Source organism: Zingiber officinale, chromosome 2B, assembly GCF_018446385.1.
Source record: "Zingiber officinale cultivar Zhangliang chromosome 2B, Zo_v1.1, whole genome shotgun sequence".
Classification (NCBI taxonomy): domain Eukaryota; kingdom Viridiplantae; phylum Streptophyta; class Magnoliopsida; order Zingiberales; family Zingiberaceae; genus Zingiber; species Zingiber officinale.
In genome coordinates this window covers 95,281,036-95,301,407 of record NC_055989.1, presented here as the reverse complement: position 1 = coordinate 95,301,407, position 20,372 = coordinate 95,281,036, and positions in this window count along the sequence as shown.

Sequence of the window (20,372 nt, the reverse complement as noted above, 5' to 3'; positions counted from 1 at the left end):
ATCTGCTAACCGGGAAGATAGTTAGTCCGATCGGACGCCCGCCTAATGTTGACCACTTTGACCACCTGCCTAATGTTGACCACTTTGACCACCTGCCGGACTGGCCCTACCTTACCACCGGATCACGTGCCTCCACCTCAAGTATAGTCTAAGGAGACTGCAAGTCCAACTGACTGGACAAGTAGTCTGGTGACTAATTGGCTGATCAGGCAATGAGCCGGCTGGATCCCGATCGACCCATGTAGGACTGGTGTTTCTCGGTCGATCGGTGCTTTGAGCCTTTGCACTTGGATTTTTCCTCGTCGCCCCCGAAGGAGCGCGAGCCGGTCGGTCAATGTTGGCGCTGCCCAAATCTCCTCGGAGTACGTGTAAATCACCTCCATTAAGACCGAGCACGCGCCCACGCCCATTAAATGTTGCCCTGTGGGAGGATGCCACGTGTCACCGGTGCAAGCGCCGCACGTCCGAGGTGACAGTTGCTAATGTGACGTTTGGGTGTTCGAATTCAACGGCCGGATGTGTGCTCCGAGTCCCGTGCCCTAGATCGGACGGCTCTGGTCAGTCCATCTTTATAAAGCCTTAGCATCACCATTTATTCCTCTGCGTTCTCTTTCTGCTCTTTGACAGTTTGCTCCGACGATTTGCTTGCTTCCAGCGTTCCGATGACTCTCGGCTTCCTCCTTCAGCGGCCTTTATCTTTGTAAGCCTTTCGACCTTTCCCAATCTCTCCGTTTGTGCATAGTTTCCATAGCTTTCCTGTTTCCCGTTTCCGCCTGGTTTTTCTCGATCATCTTCTCTGTCGAACCTTCTGCCTTTTCATTTCCTGGCCATGGCGAGCTCCTCGCAGCCATCCGACCCCGCTCCCGGTCTCTGGTACACTACCATGGAGACTCGGTTCAATGCGGGAGACGCAGTGAGTCTCATAAACATCTACGGCATCCCCTCTGACCACGAAATAATTTTATCCTCCCCATCCGATCGACCCAATGACTCATCGATCAGCACAGTTTGTTTCTTTCGAGATCAGTTCATGGTCGGTCTTCGGTTTCCCATTCACCCCTTTATAACCGAGGTCTGTAACTACTTCCGCGTCCCACTCTTTCCGTCTGCTGTGCGGCGTGGTAGTGTTGTTCCCAGTGCACAACATTCCACTTACCCCTCTGGTCTTCCACTATTTCTACTATCCCAAGCAGTCTGAGCTGAGCACGTACCTTTTCCAATCTTGGATCGGTCTAGTCTTCTTCGACAAAATGCCTACCTCCAACAAGCACTAGAAGAAGTACTTCTTCTTCCTGAGACTCCCCAAGCGGCCCTGCTTCCGAACCAAGTGGCAAGTCGGGCCCTACTCAACCTGATCTGAAGAGATACAAGACTGGGTCGGATTACCTCCACGCTGCTAATATGCTGGCCAGCTGAAGTTCAACATTCACAAGCTGTTGCCAGAGGGTGTGATGTGCGTGTTCAGGCTAAGTCCGATCCGAACGAAGCTTCCGAGTAGCCTAGGTATGGAATTTCTCAACCTTCTTCCTTTGAGTCTAACTGATTCTGTTTTTCTTTTGCAGCCGACATCATGATGCGCACCTAAGCAGCCAACATTATGAAGGCCAAGCAGGTCGAGATTGAAGCAGTCACGACCAAGGAGATGGAACGATTCGGTCTGACCCCTGTCGGCTCACAGGAGGGCACAGCTGGGGAAACAACAACTACGGGAGGCGGGATCGCCGAGCGGACGCCCAGTGCAGGAGGGGCGATCGACCCATACTTCAGGACCGAGCGCTTCTTCTCACTCGGCGCCGAGCTGGCGACAATCCGTCACCGCCACTCTTCGCCTGCCGATGGAGGACTTTCTTACGCCAGGCGACCAGCCTAGCTCTCTCTAGCATCAAGTCTATTTTCGTGGTCCGCTCGCTCGCATCTGGGAGGAAGCGAGGGCACGAACGACCATGAAACCCCCAGGCGCGCTCACTGATAGTTATCTGGAGATGTCCACCGGGATTAGTATTTTCAACAATCAATTCATAAATTACCTCCGCTCGACACTAATATTTACTTACAATACTGGATGAAGAATATTGTCATGTGCTAGCGGCTGAGCTCACGAATTTCAACTTCCTTTGACAACTCATAAATTATAACTTATTCTTTTATTAGTTGGCGTACATTCATATACTTAATTGTGCTTTTCTTTTTAGAATCTTTTTACGATTTCTCTATATCTAGAAACTTTCTAGAAATGAGAATATTTTTAAATAAGAATCACTATTTTTTTTAACTTATGTACTAGTCTTTAATTATCACATTCTTAATCTTGCATGCTTATGTGTTAACTTCTCTATCGTTATTGTGTTAAAATTTCTATCAAGCTTGCATGCTCATCGTCGTAAGTATATCGTGCTACGAATATCATGCTAAATATTCTAGAAATCTTGTGGCAAAAAACAGGCGATTCATTTGCCCATGTATCTGCATCAATTTTTTTTTTTTTTGGTTAATACGAAGGAAATAAATCATGAATGATTACTAACTATTAGTACGAGTAATCAAGGTATGAGGAAAGAAATATTCAGACACGCTAAATTTCAATCCCAAAATCTTATGTGACAACACCCCATACTTTAACTACCACACTACCATGAGAGATATTCTAGAAATCTTGCAATCTATATTGATGGTTGAATCTTGCATATTATTGTTCTTGCCTGCATATCTCATTGTCCCTGATGCTATGGTGCCATTGTAGGGCATTCAGATTGTCACCCAGGTACCCGCAGTTTGAACCCCAGCTATGATGTATTTGTAGGAATTTTTCCTTCAAATGGAGAGCACAATCAAAGGATACTGGGCTTCTGGACTGGGTTGACCACTGTGTGCACTTTCCGATTTACCCTGGTGACTGATAGAAAACTTTTGTGGGACTAAGCTGGTAAGACTAACTTGGATTACCATTTATTTATTTTTTTTGCCTGCGTATCTCATTTAATTAACATTGTTTTTTTTAATTAAGCTAGGTTTTGATCTTACTTATTTCCAGTTGAAATTCCGCTGCATATTATTGTTTTGGTTTAGAATATTTCATAATTTATCCCTCATAAAATTATAAATGTTATTCATCCTCTTCTAACATGTAATTATATCCTATAATGACCTGTTGTGACTTTTATCTATGTACCAAGTGTCTAATCATCTATGATCCACTTAAACTTTATTTCTTATATTAAGTGGCTATCCTATTGGAAAATTATTAGTACAATCGTTCCTGGGTCAAGGTTAACTAGGTTGACTAAACTCGTAGATTCGAGTTTAAGTTTCAATATTTAGATAATATGTTATGAACAACATGTTTGGACAATATATTATGGGACATATGTGAGAGAAGTCAAGTAGATCATGGAGGATCGATATTTGATTAGTAAAGTCTTAATTAGGGATTAGACAATGGAAAAATCCTAGTCGCGTTTAGGCAAAGGAAATTTCAAGTGGGTTAAGAAGGACCGCACATGGGCAAGGAAAGTCCAAATATATCAAGGAGGATCGTACGTTGGTAAGGAAAGTCCTAACTACATTTAGGCAAACAAAGTCCAAGTAGATCAAAGAGGATAGCACGTTGGCAAAAGAAAATCCTAACCGTGGTTAGGCAAAAGGAAGTCCAAATGGGTCAAGGGGACCACATGTTGGCAAGTTAAAATCCTAACTGCGGTTATGCAAAAGAAAAATCCAAGTAGGTCAATGAAAACTGCACTCGGTGATTAGAAGTCCAACGAGAAGTTGACAAAATCCAAGTGGGTCAAAAGGTTGACCAAACACTTGGTGGAGAAACCCCAATAAGGCACGATTGACCAAAGATTGGGCAAGGGAACCCTAGACTGGGGTTAAGCTGTTGAAATATATACTAAAAGCCTAGTTTTTTGTATAAACATTTACTTAGAAATAAGAATAATATTGGTCAAATATCTACATTTATAAGTTAAGTGTAGTTGTTCGATTAATTAATATTGTAGATAACATGGTGTGTGGTGTCACACACAGAAGATCATGTTATCAATTCCTTATAAATTATAAACAGTAGCTCATGACTGAGATGGAAAGGAACAAACCATTGGAATAGTCATAGTGTAATTAGGTATTAGTTTATCTTGACTGATAAATTACACTAGTACACTCTGAGTGTATTGAGCAGGACCATTTAAGGTAAGTTCTTTTTATACTGACTTAATAAAAGAACAAGACCTTAGTTATTATGGAAGTGTGTGCTCTTAATTATAATATAATAACAAACATATATATTTAGTATTTATTTCTTTGACTTATCAAAGGGTGAGATTTAGCTCGATAAATCTATAGGCCCGATAAGTTGGGAAATGATATTACTTATAGTGTGTGTTGTTGATTATAGAAGGAAACTGTGTCCTAGTAATCTAGGTTGATAATGTCCCCAAGGGGAGCTCATAAGGATTGTCATGTTAAACCCTGCAGGTGGACTTAGTCCGACATGACGATAAGATTGAGTGGTACTACTCTTGGATTAAGATATTAATTAAGTGAGTTGTCAGTGACTCATTTAATTAGTGGGCATTCGACATCTTAAACACAGGGAGACTAACACACTCATAATAAGAAGAAGCCCAAAATATAATTTGGGATTGGTGTGGTAGTTCAGTAATAATTCTTTAGTGGAATGAATTATTATTGATGAAATTAAGTTGGGTGTTCGGGGCGAACACGGGAAGCTTAATTTCATCGGGAGACCAAAACTAATTCCTCCTCTCGGTCCCTATCGTAGCCTCTTATTTATAAAGTAGTATACCCACCTTTATACCCATCCTAAGGTGGCCAGCCAAGCCTTGCTTAGAGCCCAAGCAAGGGGCAGACCAAGTTAATCCTTGGATGAACCAAGTGGTGGCCGGCCCTAGCTTGAGTCCAAGCTTAGGTGGTCGGCCACAATAAAATTAAAAGGATTTTATTTTTAAAAAATTTTCTTATGTGGATTCCATGATTTTTAAAGAGAGTTTAAAATTTAAATCTTTCCTTTTATAGCTTTCTACAAAAGATTAAGAAAAGATTTGATATCTTTCCTTATTTGTAGATTGAAAGGAAGATTTTAATTTTGATAAAACTTTCCTTTTTGTAATCATGTTGATGATTTAAAAGAGAGTTTTAAAATTATAAATTTTTCCTTTTATAAGTTTCTACAAAGGATTAAGAAAAGATTTGATATCTTTTCTTATTTGTAGATTGAAAGGAAATTTTAATTTTAAAGATAACTTTCCTTTTTGGAAATCATCCACATGTTTAAAAGAAAGATTTTAATTTATAAAATTTTCTTTTATAACCAACCATGAAGGGATAAATTATTAGAGAAATTTTTATTTTAAAATTTCTGAAAACAAATTAGGAAGTTTTAATTCTTGTTAAAACTTTCCTTGTTTGGAATTATGAGGTGGCCGACCATATTATTTTAAGAAAAGAAAATAAGTTTTAATTAATTAAATTTTCCTTTTCATGGTAAAGTAATAAGGAAGTTTTTTATTTAAATTTTACTTATTTGCCAAGACCAAGGATTATAAAAAAGGGGGTAGGGGTGCCTTCATGGCTAACAACTCTATTCTATGTTTCCTCCCTCTCTTCCTTGGTGGTGTGGTCGGCCCTTCTAGTTCTCCCTTCTCCTTTTTCTTTCTTCTCCTTGGCTGAAACTCTTCATCCTTTGGAGCTTGGAAGGTGGCCGGATATTGCTTGGAGAAGAAGGAGAGAAAGGAGGTTTTGTTTCTTGCATCCCTTGGAGCTTGGTGGTGGTGGCCGAACCTCTACATCCTTGGAGGAGTCTTGGTGGCCGAAACTTGGTGAGGAAGAAGAAGAGCTTGGGTGGTTCTTATCTCGGTAGATCGTTGCCCACACAACGTCCGAGATAAGAAGAGGAATACGGTAGAAGATCAAGAGGTCGTTGCATACAAAAAAAGGTATAACTAGTAATTATTTTCCGCATCATACTAGTTTTTCTTTGTATGAATTCCAAACACAAGCGGCATATGATTCTAGATTTTCGGATTAGATATTCGAAGTTGTGTTTATTTTATTTTATTTTGATCTTGTGATTTGATTGTTCTTTTTTGTTAAACCTAATGTTATTTTAGGAAATTAAATATTGAATTTCGTTAAGAGGCTTTGTCGAGGCAGTGGTGGATGTTCGCATACCCAAGAAGGTTATGTGCCTCGTCATGTTTGACCTGGTAGCCAATTTCTAAAATAAATATTTAATTGAATTTGTAACATAGGTAGATTTGGATCAATAATGTTAAGCATAATTTGCGATCCAAATCTAAACCATTAAGAATGGATAAGTTAAATTTTGAATCAATAATGTTAAGTTCTGTTTGCGATTCCTAATTTAATTTCTAAAGAACACAATAGGTTGTTTAGGAAATGTTCGATACTTGCACAAAAATTTTGTACAGTGGAACTGGTACGATCTTCCTGAGACCAACCAACATAAGCAAGTTAGGATTGGGTAGTCAATTAGGTGATCGATTGAGACATGTGCCAATCGATCAGCTGAGTGCATCTCTTTGTGAAGTGCATGGTGAATTGATCAGGTGATTGATTCACCCTGAACCCAAATCGATCAAGTGATCGATTTGAAGCTGATTTTCATGAAGCACAATGCATTGCGCTGTGCTGAATCGATTGGGAAGAATTCCAATCGATTGGGAAGAATTCCAATCGATTGAGGATATCGCGAGAGGCTTAATCGATTAAGCTTTGTCATGAGCCAACAAAGAGCTTCTAAATCGATTAGGTGATCGATTGAAGTTGATTAATCGATTGGATAATTGATTGGGAGAAGCTTGCGAGCGAACAGAAAACTTTGTAATCGATTGGATGATCGATTAAGAAGACCTTTAATCGATTGGCTAATTGATTAAGTGACGAAGAAAAGAGTAGTTGCAAGGTTTGGATGGCTAGATGAGCTCAGATCTGACGTGACAATTGATTGTGGGTAAGGTCAATTGATTGGGAGCCCTATTCCTGGGATATAAATGCGACGATGAAGATTCACCGTCGATTCTTGAGTTTGGAAGACAAGTGTTGCTGCACTTTCCAACTGATCAAGAGACGCTTACAAGCTACAAGAAAGCAAGCAAGGTTTTTATTTGTATTGTGTTTTTTTCTTTTTTGCATTCTATTTCTTGTATGTGAGCTTGTATAAGATTTCTCCACCTCTAGCGTATTTCTAAGGAGTATTTTCATAGTCGAGAGTGTACTCTATGTAAATCCTTGGATTAGTCACCTCGTTGAGGTATATATCAAGTAAATCTAGGTGTTAGCATTACTTCGAGTATTTTTGGTTGCAACTCATCATCGAAGAAGCGATGGAGCTAATCACCCCCTCTAGCTCATCGGAGTGTCCTAGTAAGTGGTACTAGAGCGATGTCACTCTTCATTGGACTAATCACTGAGAGAGCAACGAGCTAGAGGAAGAAGAAGACATTGAAACTTGAAGTCCTAATTTCAAAGTCAAGAAATTATCATCAAAAGAGCTCAAGTTCAAAAATGTAGTTTAGAGACAGATTCGGCTATGATATTTGAGCAACTCCACTGTTCGGAATTGGAAGCTTCGACCTTTGGAAATCAAAGGTTGAAATTTTTTTTATGAGGGAGATAGAACAATGATTTACTCTAATGGTGTTTCAAGCTCCAACGGATTGCAAAGGGAAGCTCCTCAAGAGAAGCAAATAGACCGAGGAGCAACTAAGAAAATATGAGGAAAATGATAAGGTATCCAAAATTTTAGTTAATTTATTTCTTAACAATGTCTTGTGCAATATAGGGGATTATAACAGTGCAAACGAGTTGTGGAGCAAGTTGGTCAAGTTCCATGAAGATCTCTCTATATTGCCAAATCAAGAAAAATTCAAAGAGGAAAACTCATTGAATCAATAGGAAGAGGATTCGGAAGTTGAAAGATGTTCAACACCCGAAAAAGAAATTGAGAAGCATCCATCTCAAGGATTATGGGGGAGAGATCATTGATATCAAACAAGAAGAATTTTCATCATCCAGAATCAATGAGAAAGAAGAAAGTGTCACCTCTACAAGAAAAATTCATGAAGGTATAACAATCTCAATTCATAAGGATAAAAATCATATAATTTATTTTGAGTGTAGAGAAAGAGGATACTATAAGATAAAGTGTCCAAAGTTGACTAAGGAGGGTCAAGTTATACCTAAGGACAAAGAGAAGCCAAAGGAGATCAACCCCATGGTACGCAAAGGCAAGGAGCACATTGTGTGCTTTTCTTGCAATTAAAAGGGGCATTATTGAAACCAATGTCCAAGGGGAAGAGATTTGATCAAGAAGAAAGGAGGAAACTCAAGTCGATGGGGAACTTCCATAACACTAGGTACCATTAGTTAATGGTATTTCTTTATGTCATGATAAAGAGTATGCTAGATCTAAATTTTATCATTTTAATACTATTTATCATGAAAATAGAAAACATGAAAGTCTTAGGGTGAATTATAAATCATTTCATGCTAAGACTGCCTAACCTAAGGCGTAGATAACAATTTGGTAAGAACTCTAAAGATTTTAGGTATATGCCTAAAAAATGCCTAAGGAAATAAAAAAAAATCCAAATTTAAGGATTTAAGAAGAAAAATTCAAATCTTGAGGTCAAGACTTGATAAATTAGAGAAGACCCTTAAGAAAATGACAATGAGTGTCTAAGGGCTTAAGAAGAAAAATCTAGGGATAGATAGGCAAGAGTCATTCAATGGCAAGAGAGGTTTGAGTTACAAACTAAAAGTCAAAGAGAATGTGCCCTCATACCATAGAGTTCCATATAGTTATGGAACTAACCTTAGGTCTAGGAGTAAAGTCAAGATAACAAGAGCAGTTATCCCTAGAAGTAACCTTGAAAAGACTAGTATGACTAAGACTTCTAAAAAGCCTAAGAAAGTCACTACGAAGATCACAAGGAAAGTTATCCCTATAGTTGACCATGAGGAGTCTAGTGTGACCAAGGCTTTAAGAAGCTTAGGAAGTTCATTAGGAATGTATTAAGAGAAGTTATCCCTAATGAGTACCTAGAGTACCCAAGAAGAATCAATAGGTTTTGGGTTCCTAAGAGTGTGTTCTCTACACCCTAGATAGATTTAGAGAGTGTCAACTCTAATTGGAATGATGGTTAACCCAACCTTGGTGAAGTTGACACCTTGGAGAATTTTCAAGGTAATGTTACACTTTGAAAATAAAGGTTTAAATTTTTACTTTTTGGAAGAGTAAAGTGTGTTAAAACTTGAAGATTTAGATCTAATTAAATTAACATAATTAGGTTAAAAGTCAAAAAAAGTCAAGTTGGGAGTTTGAAAATTTCTTTGGAAGATAGGGCAATTTAGGTTTATTCTTAAATTTAGTGATTAGTCAATGATACTTAGATACATAATCTAGGTATTTTCTTTATGCTAAAATTATCATATTTGTATGCCCTATCATGTACTATGACATCATATTTATCATTCATATAAGTTTAATTATAAAAAATATTATATGTCATGTTATACATACATTATTATTCATGATCATTGTTCTTTTGAAAAATACACATTTGAAAAATATGTATTTGATGTATGCCATAATCATTTTCATGCATTATTTTTAAATCCCTTGTAATTAAGGACAATGACATCAATTGACATCCTAGGTTGGATGATCAAAGTTTAAATATCTAGATAGATATGCATGATCTCTTAGTTTTAGGAAAAGCCTATTGTACATCTCACAAGAACCATAGACTTGACTTGTATGTATTTTTGAGATACACTAGATATAAGTGAGATGTTAGGAGGATGAACAAAACTCAAGGTGTTGATTTAGTACATCTTTTTAAGTTTAAATTTTATCTTAACAATAGATTATGAGAAAATCATTGTCAACCTAGTGTATAAGTCATGTGTGTTGGTGCAGAAAGTACCAGACGATCAAACCTAAGTTTTGATTATGCCAAAGGGTTCAAAGTTAAGTTTTCTTGTGATCTAACAAGTTGAACTAAGTATGTAGGAAAGTCTTAAGTGATCTTAGGAAAAATAAAGTCCTAGTTGCAGTTAGGCAACAATGTCCTAGTTCGGGGGACTGGGCGAGGTCTTGACGGGTCGAGGACTTTGGGCAAAATCCTAGAGTTGAGGACTCTAGGTGAAAATTCTGGGGGTTGTGGACATCAGGTGGAAGACTGGACGGGTCGTGGAGCAGATATTCAGCATGAAGTTTTGAAGTCTCGGACGCTGAGCAAAAGTCTAGACGATTTAGAGGATCGGTCTAGCAAAAGGTAATTTCTTCTAAGAGGAGTAGGTGAGGACACGTTCCCCGAAAATGAAATAGTTGACGTTTGCCTGACCTAGAGTTTCACCGAAATTTAAAATCAGGATCAGACAGTCTAAAGGCTGTCAAAACTTATCATTCTTTAAATATTATTTGGTTGGATTAACCTTGTTTTGCAGAAAATACAAGTGCAGAAAATGGTGGTTCGGGCGCCCGGAGGTTGGGCGCCCGGAGCTGCTCCCGGCGCCTGGGTTGACTTTAGCAAAGAGGCGCCTCGGAGGGGAGCCTGGCCAAGTGCCCTAGCGGTCAGGGCGCTCGGAGTCACTCCAGGTGCCCGGAATTGAAAGTCGAACTTCACAGCAAGCTGGCACACACTAATTGGCAGGGCTACGTCATAGTCCGGGTGCCCGGGGGTGGTCTGGGAATCCGAAGAAGGATAATTTATGTAGATTAAGTTTTGACGAGAGCATGCCATATCAGCCCTGTGGGGGTGCCCGGGGGAGGTTCTAGGCTTCCAGAGTGGGTTATAAAAGGAGGATTCAACCGGTACTTTAAAAACAACATTCCGAACAACTTTTGCTTTTTCATGCTATTAAGAAAATGCCTCCTTGACGCTCGAAAGATGCACCGATGACAACTGCGTTGAAGATCTAATCCTCCAAGTTGTCGGTATTATTTTTATTCAAGTTACTTGTGTTCAAATTGTAATAATCTATTGTAACTTTCTGATTGATTAGTATTTGCCCAACGAAAGTACTCTCACATGTAGGCCTTGGAGTAGGAGTCGTCATAAGCTCTGAACCAAGTAAATATTAGTCGAGTTAGCATTGTTCTTTTGTCTCTTTCCTTATTCCACTGCATTTACTCTCTTTCCGATTGTTTTAAAATGAACGTGAAAGTCACGAGCACTATTCACCTCCCCCTCTAGCGCGTATTGATCCTACAATGTGCATTTAGCCCAAGGAACATGGATGAAAACTATATTTTGAAAAATATTTCAAAATCAATTTGAAAAATATTTCAAAATCAATTTGAAAAAACTTGGTGAAGTCTTTTGATAGGAGAATTATTGATTAATTATACACAAAGTAGAGTGAAATATTAAAGTTTTTTAATGATTTCTAATTTTGTATCAATCTTTGAAAATGAGAGTTTTTTTATATAAAAAAAATATTTTTATCTGATAGTATATGACATAAATAATGTCTATGTAAAATTTCATGATTTTTGGACAATCATAGAGTTATTTAGGAATTTCTAAAATTTGGTCTAAATTTAAAATCAGAAAAATTTAGAAATTCTGATTGATTAAGCAATTGATCCACTAGTGAATCTATTAAAGACCATTTTTCATGAGCACATAGACTCACAGAATCAATCAAGTGATCGATTAAGCACCCCCTGAATCGATCAGCTGATCGATTAAGGTGACTTCAATTGATTGAAACCCAACTTCAATCTATTGAAAATGCTAGTTTTGGCTGAAATGCTCTAATTTTAGCCCATTAAGCCTAGTTTAGTCATGTTAACCATCCATAACCCTAAGAAATATATTTATAAGTATTTAAGGTAGTTTTCTTGATGATAACAAGAAAGGAATGGTTAAAGAAGATTAACTTGGAGTTTAAGAGGAGATTTAGTTTAAAAGTTGAATTTTGAACATCAAAACTTTAAATTTTGGGTTTCCTAAAGGTTTAGGAATTCAAAGTTATTGTTGATATAATGATAAAAGTTTGGTACATGTTTTGAGGAGGAGTTATTCCTTAAAGACATGATTTAACTTTATTTTTGGGATAAGGAAGCAATGGAAGGTTAAGAACCTTTATTGTTATGAGTACTTGAGGATGAGCATTATAAACAAATTGAAGATTGAAAATCTTCATTGTGATGGATAGGCGATCTAGGGTGAGCATACGATATATGCTCAAGGGTGAGCATATGATATAGGCTCAAGGTTGAGCATGCGATATATGCTTAAGGGTAAGTATATGATATAATGAAAGGTATGAGACTTTCATTGCATTCCTTTTACAAAATTGACTCTTAAGAGGAAGCGTTTTTGATGTGTGTCAAAGGGGGCGAAAATATGGGGTTTAAGTTAGAAACTCACATTCATGCTTTGAGCATAAGATGAAGTTGGAGTTGTGCTAATATGAGTTAGCCTAACTTCAACATATTGTTAAACATCAAAAAATGAGAGATTGTTGGTGCAATTGTTCCCGGGGTCAAGGTTGACCAAGTTGAATAAGCTCGAATGGATTTGAGTTTGAGTTTTGACATTTGGGCAATATGTTATGGGACATATATGAGAGAAGTCAAGTAGGTCATGGAGGACCGGTACTTGACTCGTAAAGTCCTAACTAGGGGTTAGGTAATAGAAAAATCCTAGCTTTGGTTAGACAAAAGAAAGTTCAAGTGGGTCAAGAAGGGTCGCATGTTGGCAAGGAAAATCTAAGTGGGTCAAGGAGGATCGCATGTTGGCAAGGAAAATACTAACTATGGTTAGGCAAGCAAAGTCCAAGTGGATCAAGGAGAATCACACATTGGCAAAGGAAAGCCCTAACTGTGACTAAGCAAAGGAAGTCTAAGTGGGTCAAGGGGGGTCGCACGTTGGCAAGGTAAAATCCTAATTACGATTAGGCAAGAGGAAAATCTAAGTTGGTCAAGTAGGACAACATTTGGCGATTGTAAGTCCAACGGGAAGTTGACAAAGTCCAAGTGGATCAAAAGGTTGACCGAACACTTGGTGGAGAAATCCCAACAGGTCATAGTTGACTGGAGATTGGGCAAGGGAACCCTAGACTTGAGTTAAGCAAGTTAGGGTTGGGTAATCGATCAGATGATTAATTAAGACTTGTGCCAATCAGCTGAGCGCATCTCTTCATGAAGAGCATGGTGAATCGATCAAATGATGGATTCACCCTGAACCCAATCATGATCGATTGGAAGTTGGTTTTTGCATTGCACTGTGTTGAATCGATTGGGAAGAATTTCAATCAATTGAGGATATCGAGAGGCTTAATCAATTGGCTAATCGATTAAGCTTGGTCACGAACGAAGAGAGAACTTCTGAATCGATCAAGTGATCGATTGAAGTTGATTGATTAATGGATTGATTGGGTAATCAATTGGGAGAAGCTTATGAGCGAATAGAAGACTTCATAATCGATTGGGTGATCGATTAAGAAGACCCGTAATTGATTGGCTAGTTGATTAAGTGATGAAGAAAAAAGTCGTTGCGAGGTTTGGATGACTGAATACACTCGTATCTGATGTGGCAATCGATTGAGGGTAAGACCAATTGATTGAGAGCCATAATCCGCGAGATATAAAGGCGACGATGAATATTCAAACACAACTCTTCTTCTCTACTCTTCACCGCCAATTCTTGAGCTTTGGAAGACAAGTGTTGCTGTATTTTCCAACCGATCAAGAGGCATTTACAAGCTACAAGAAAACAAACAAGATTTTTATTTGTATTATATATTTTCTTCTTGTTTGCATTGTATTTCTTGTATGTAAGCTTATACAAAGTTTCTCCACCTTCGAAGTGTTTCCGAGGAGTATTTTCATAGTGGAGCATGTACTTTGTGTGGGTCCTTATATTAGTTATTTCGTTGAGATAGATATCAAGTAAATCCGGGTGTTAGCATTGTTTTGAGTGTTTTCCGTTGCAACTCATCAGCAAAGAAACGATTGGAGCAAATCACCCCTCCTCTAGCTCGTCGGAGTGTCCTAACATGTCCTCTATGGCCACTTGGACTTCTGTCATCTTCGATCACTAAGTGTCTGATCAAATTATAACCTATTTAAACTTTTTCATCTCTGATCATGTGTCAGATCAATCATGACCAAGTTGGACTTTTCTCTTGCCAACTTCCTGGTCAACCGGGACACTTAGATTTCTCGTCTCATGCCAACTTTATATTAGACTTTTGACTGTTAAATGTGATCGACTATCACTCACTTGAACTTTTCACTTTATATCAAATATCTGACTTAACTTTTACTCAACCAACTAATATACTGATCAACTATCTAAATTCAATTTGAGTCAATTCAACTTTAGTCAATTTGATTAACATTGACTAAACATTCATTGCACCGATATGAATCATCATAACAATATTTGACTTTTAAAGTTATTTGAAAAATAATGATTTTACTTACTTGTATAAATAGACAATCAATCAAGATAATTAGGAATTCCATGTGTATATTTATATAATTGCTATTATGTTTCATAAGGTGGGTGGAATTCTTAATAAAGTATGCTTTGTGAGATCATAATACTCTGCATTAATATAACAAATTATATTCATCATGCACATAATTGCAAATAATATTGTCTACCCGCATTAGAGAAACATAATAATTGCATAAACAAAAAAAATGAAAAATGAAAGAAGTATGCTTTTATGTATAGCTAACCATCAAATTCATTAGGGTTCCAACTCCCCTCTCCCTCTCTTTTAAATGAAAAATTCTCTTTATTTTCTCATCTTATTGTTTTTTTTAAGTTTCTGGATCGAGCCCGACATGTGGTCTGTGTCTAGCTCAACACAACTAGGGCTAGGGCATGCCACCTTACCTAGCCTAACCCATGACACAAGCCAAGCCAAGCTAGCCCAGATAAAACTGTTGTCGGACACAACTCAAGTCATGTTTAGAGCTAGCCAAGTGGGCAACCCAATCCATTTTACACCTCTGCATGAGAGTACTCACACAAAGAGGATGAGGATGGAAGAGTCTTGAGATAACATTAATTAATCATAGTTGTAAGCCTCATAGTTAGGTTTAAGACTATTTCAACATAATTTTTAAACATGGTGAAGAAAGGGTTAATAAGGGTTTAGTTCAAAAGTTGTAAAATTTGGTGGTGAACTTGCAAATTTTATATTTTAAATGAGAATGCAAGAAAAAGTTTTATAAAATTTATTGTTAATTCTGAGTCACTATTAAATATTTTGTGAGAATAATACATCTCCAATATTGATTTTTTTTTTGAAAAAATAGAAATAACTTTAAATATTTTGTGAGAATACATTTACATATTGATTTTAAAAAAGTATCTAGAAATATAATGTTTTTGATGTAATAAAAAAATCAATAATAAAAATTTATTAATGATTTTACATCTTATAAATATAGAATTGTACTAACTTTTTATTTGCAGGCAATGTTACATTGGGTTGGATAAATGATAATTAGTTTATAAAAAAAATGTATGATTACATTGCTATGTTATTTCTTCCTATCTTTTTAATATGGTTTATTTCTTGGCATGCATATTAATGCAATATAATGATTTTGTTATAGTTAGTCTAAAACACATTTTATGCTATCATAATAATTAGATATTTTTTCTATGTTGGCTGCATTTTGTCACATTTTGAACTTGTGTATTTAAACAAACTTAGTGTAATTTATGAAAATATCACACTAAATAGGAATATAGTTAGATTTGTTTATTACCACAAGAGGTATATGTGTTAAAGTAATCATGCCCTATGTGGTTGTGCTCAACCGTTTTGTTTTGATGTGTTTTGGGAAATGTTTAAGTTGGATTTATTCATATGACTTGTGTAAACTTGATGGATTTTATTTGGTTCCATGACTTAAGGTCTGTTGGAGATAATTAAAGAAGGATGGAATGAGATATCTAAGAGACTGAAAATAAAGAGCATTGAGATGACAATGTTGGTAGTCAGAAGGGGACAAACTATATAAGGGAAACATAAATGATGACATGAGGAACAAACAATAGGTTTAGTGCACCTAAGAGATGAGTAATCTAGCAAAAGATGATTTTATTGGTGTAATCGACCTCTAATCAAGGTTGAACAAGATTGAATTAACTTGAGTTGAGGTTTCAATGTTTGATCAATATATTAATTGGTCAAGTGAGACGTCAAATAGGTTAAGGTTGACCAAATATTTGATAAGTTATGAAAAGTTCAAGTGTCATGGTTGACCAGACACTTAGTGATCTGAAATCCAATAGGAAGTTGACATGAGACGGAAAGTCTAAGTGAGTTAAGGTTGACCGAATACTTGATAGTTAACAATCCAGTAGATAATTGGAGACTTGGCGATGAGAGAAGTCCTAACAGGTTATAGTTGACTGGATGTTAGACATGAGACGAAAAATTCAAACAGGTCAAAGAAGACTGGATGTTTGGCAATAACAAAGTCCTGACAAGTCAAAGTTGACTATTTTTTAGCAATAGAAAGTCTCAGTGAGTCAATATTGACTAGATGTTGAGAAAAGGAAATCATGATAGGTTAACTGGATCCCAGACAAGGTGAGAATTTAACTTTGGTAAGTCTCAAAATGGAGTATCAATTATTTGATAGGGTGTATTAATTGCTAATGAATGCTAAACTCTAAAATTAAGGTTTGTTTTAGTAATCTACTATAGTGATTAGTGAACAACAATCTTCAACAATAATCGGTGAATAGTGATCTACTATAGTAATTTATAAACAATGATTTGCTACAGCTTAACTGTTGGATTCAATTAGTCGATTAATGATGTTACTGTAGCAAACAGAGAGTTGAAAATTAATTGTTCAACTCGATTGATAAAAATAAGTTGATTGGTGGAGTGTATCAATCAACTAATGACATTGTAAAAGCTTACAAAAGGTTCAGAACTCGATTGCAAAATTTCACTATTCGTGATCAGTCGACTGCAAACTTTATCAATTGATTGATGATGGTCAAATAGGTCAAAAAGAGCCATTATATAGATTTAAATGGTCGAATTTGATAGGTTAGTTGACTGATGGATAAGATCAGTCGACTGCTAAGTAAAAAAATCAACTCGAACAGAAACCCTTATAAAGAAGGTTTCAAGATGATTTGAAGAAATTGATTTTTTGAGGGTTTGGAGATAAAGTACTGCTGCATTTCTTACCATCAAGAGGCAGTCTAAAGTGACAAAAAAACATTTAAAGTAAAGTTTTGTGTAAAGTTGTTGCTTTCAATTGTATTTGTATATTTGCTTTGTTCTTGTGTTGTTTTGTAAGAAATAGTTTGTAAGAGGCTTCTCTATCTCCAGAAGGTATCTGGAAAGGAGAAGATTTAGTAGTGGTAGATTGCTATGACTAGGTCTTAGATTAGTCGCTTTAAGAGACATATACCAAGTAAAACCAAGGTATTGTGCATGTGACATCAAGTTTGATTAAGTATTCCACTGCGTATTCAAATGACAAGCCCACAATCATGACAAAGTGATTGAAGTTATTTACCCCCTTTAGCTAGCAAGGTTCTAACAAGCTTAAGGTACCTCTAAGCTCTCTCTCTCTCTCTCTCTCTCACACACACACACACACACCTAGGCAATGCATGCGCGCCTATGTGCGACCATTGCCCAATTATTTTCTTTTTGTTTTTTTATTCTTTTTTGGCATGTAGTTAAGCTATTTAGGGTTTTATTTTTAGGGTTTAGGGGTTGGGTTAAATGTTGGGGTTGGAAGGTTGCAAACATAGTCTCACATTGAAAACACATGGGAAAGATCATGAGTTTATAAGAGAAAAGATATCTCCATTGGTATGAGACCTTTTGGGTAGAGACCAAGAGCAAAACTATGAGGGCTCAGGCCCAAAGTGGATAATATCATACTATTATGGAGATATCTAAATTTTTTTCGATCCAACAATTGGTATCAGAGCCCGGACTGCCAGAAGGTTTAACCGCCGACTTTGCATAAGAGCTATGATCTGATTGAGCCATGTGGGTACAATATTAACCTCGAACAAAGAAAGTGGGGGCTCCTATGTTCGGATCAAGAGGACCAGACACCAGGCAGGAAGTCCTAGTTGCGGCTAGGCAAGGAAGTCCTAGTACGTCGGGTGGACCGAGGGCAGGAAGACCTGGTGGGTCGAGGATCGGACGTGAGAAGCCTGTGGTCCTTTGTTTGAGGGGGGATTGTTGGGGTTGCAAGGTTGCAAATATAGTCCCACATTGAAAACACATAGGAAAGATCATGGGTTTATAAGAGAAAAGATATCTCTATTGATATGAGACCTTTTGGGTAAAGCCCAAGAGCAAAATCATGAGGGCTTAGGCCCAAGTGGATAACATCATATCATTATGGAGATATCTAAATTCTTTTCGATCCAACATTAAACACACAAAGAAATTTAAAATAAAAAAATTGAAGTACCCACAAGGTGTGTAGGATTGTAGATGATGACTTATAGGGGTGAATAACCAAATTGAAATTACAAATAACTTCGAGTGTAAAGCTTAATTAAAGACGTAATTTATGTAATAAAAATAAAAAGAAATAATTAAGCAATGCTAACTAATCATGTTTGAGAACTATAGAGATGACGTGCTAGGCATGATGGATCGATGGTTGACTAAGAGAAAACTTCTTGCTCCACAGAGAAGCTTCCTTTTGGTCCTATGCACACAGAGACGAGCCAACAAAATATCAGCACTTAGAAGGAGAGCCCTAGAAAAGGTCCTCTGACGCTCAAGTTAGTACAATTCCGACCAGATGAATGAAGAACAGTAAGGAACGTGCTTGTGAGAGTAAGTGTCAGATGTTTAGAGAATGTACCTCCCCAATGGAGAGGACCCCCTTTATATACCACCTTTCATAATCTCCACAATCATGAGGTGACATGGTGTGTTAGAGGTTGTTAGGTAAGGGAAAGTGTACAACCTAGGCAATGCATAATAATTGTCTGAGGAATATTTCATTTACCCACATGTATACCTCTTTTGTCATTTATAGATTGTCTCATTACTGAGGTTGTTGAAGGAATATGTTGTCATATGTGGTCTGCTGATGAGAAACATGATTATCCTTGAAGAAGGTTTCAAAAGAATATTCTCTTACATATGGTTGTTATTCTGACAGATTATTAGGATTCTCTTCTCATGTTGTCGGCTGAGTATATCTTGGCCGACTCATAAGGTCGACCATCTTTATGCATGTCCTCGCCTTAAGTTGCTCAATTATGTTCTGCAGTCTCTACTCGTGTTGTTGACTAAGTGTATCCCAACTGACCCCTAAGGTCAGTGGTCTTTATGCCTGTCCTTGCATAAAACTACTCAATTATGTTCTACATAGTATTAGCGATCTGCTCAAAAAATAATATGGTGCATGGGACATGCTAAAAATTCATTCAAGAAGCCATATAACGTATTGTGCATGCTGGAAATCCCTTTGGGAATTAATATGATTAGGCACGACCGACCCTTATTTGGTCGAGCATGCATAGAGAGATTGATGAGGCTATGCGCCTTAAGCTTGATCGACCTTTATTTGGTCGAGCATGAATAGAGAGATTTATGAGGATTGAGGAGACCAACCATTATTTTGACCGGATCGACGGTTGATCAATTGCAAGGTGGGTTAGACATCTCGGCTAGCCCATACAGTCAGCCGTCTTTAAATTCGGTCGGACATGTTATCTTTTTAGTTCAAGAGTGAAGTGCTAAACCCTTATGTTCGTCCGGCTTAAGGGTCAGTCGGCCCTCTCCCATCCGGCTTGTAATCTGATCAGGTTGGACCTGAAAGCCTTAGCGTTGGGCAAATAATCAAGCCAAGTGGGGAATGCACTCTTCCCTTAACTTTGGTTGTCATGCCACCTTAACTTTGACCACTATATCGCCTTGACCTTGACTATCACATCATATTCTGAGTCCGTTCGTTACAACTCATATCACTAATAAAAATGTTTTAATATGATTTTGAAATTATGAGATCCCACTAGAGTGTATTTACTTTTTTGTTTTTCATATTCTTGTTGTATTGCTATGAAAATTTATGTTAAGAGGCTTCTTTGTATTTGAAAGGTATCTGAGAAGGAGAAGATTTAGTAGTGGTAAATCGTTAGGACTAAACCTTAAATTAGTCACCTTAAAATGTGGACACTAAGTAAAAATTAAGGTATTGTACATATGACATTAAATTTGAGTTAAGTATTTCACAATGTATTCAAACGATAAACTCATAATCAAGATGAAGTGATTGAAACTATTTACCCTGCTTCTTACTCACAAGATTCTAATACCTACTAGACCACCTATATTTTCTT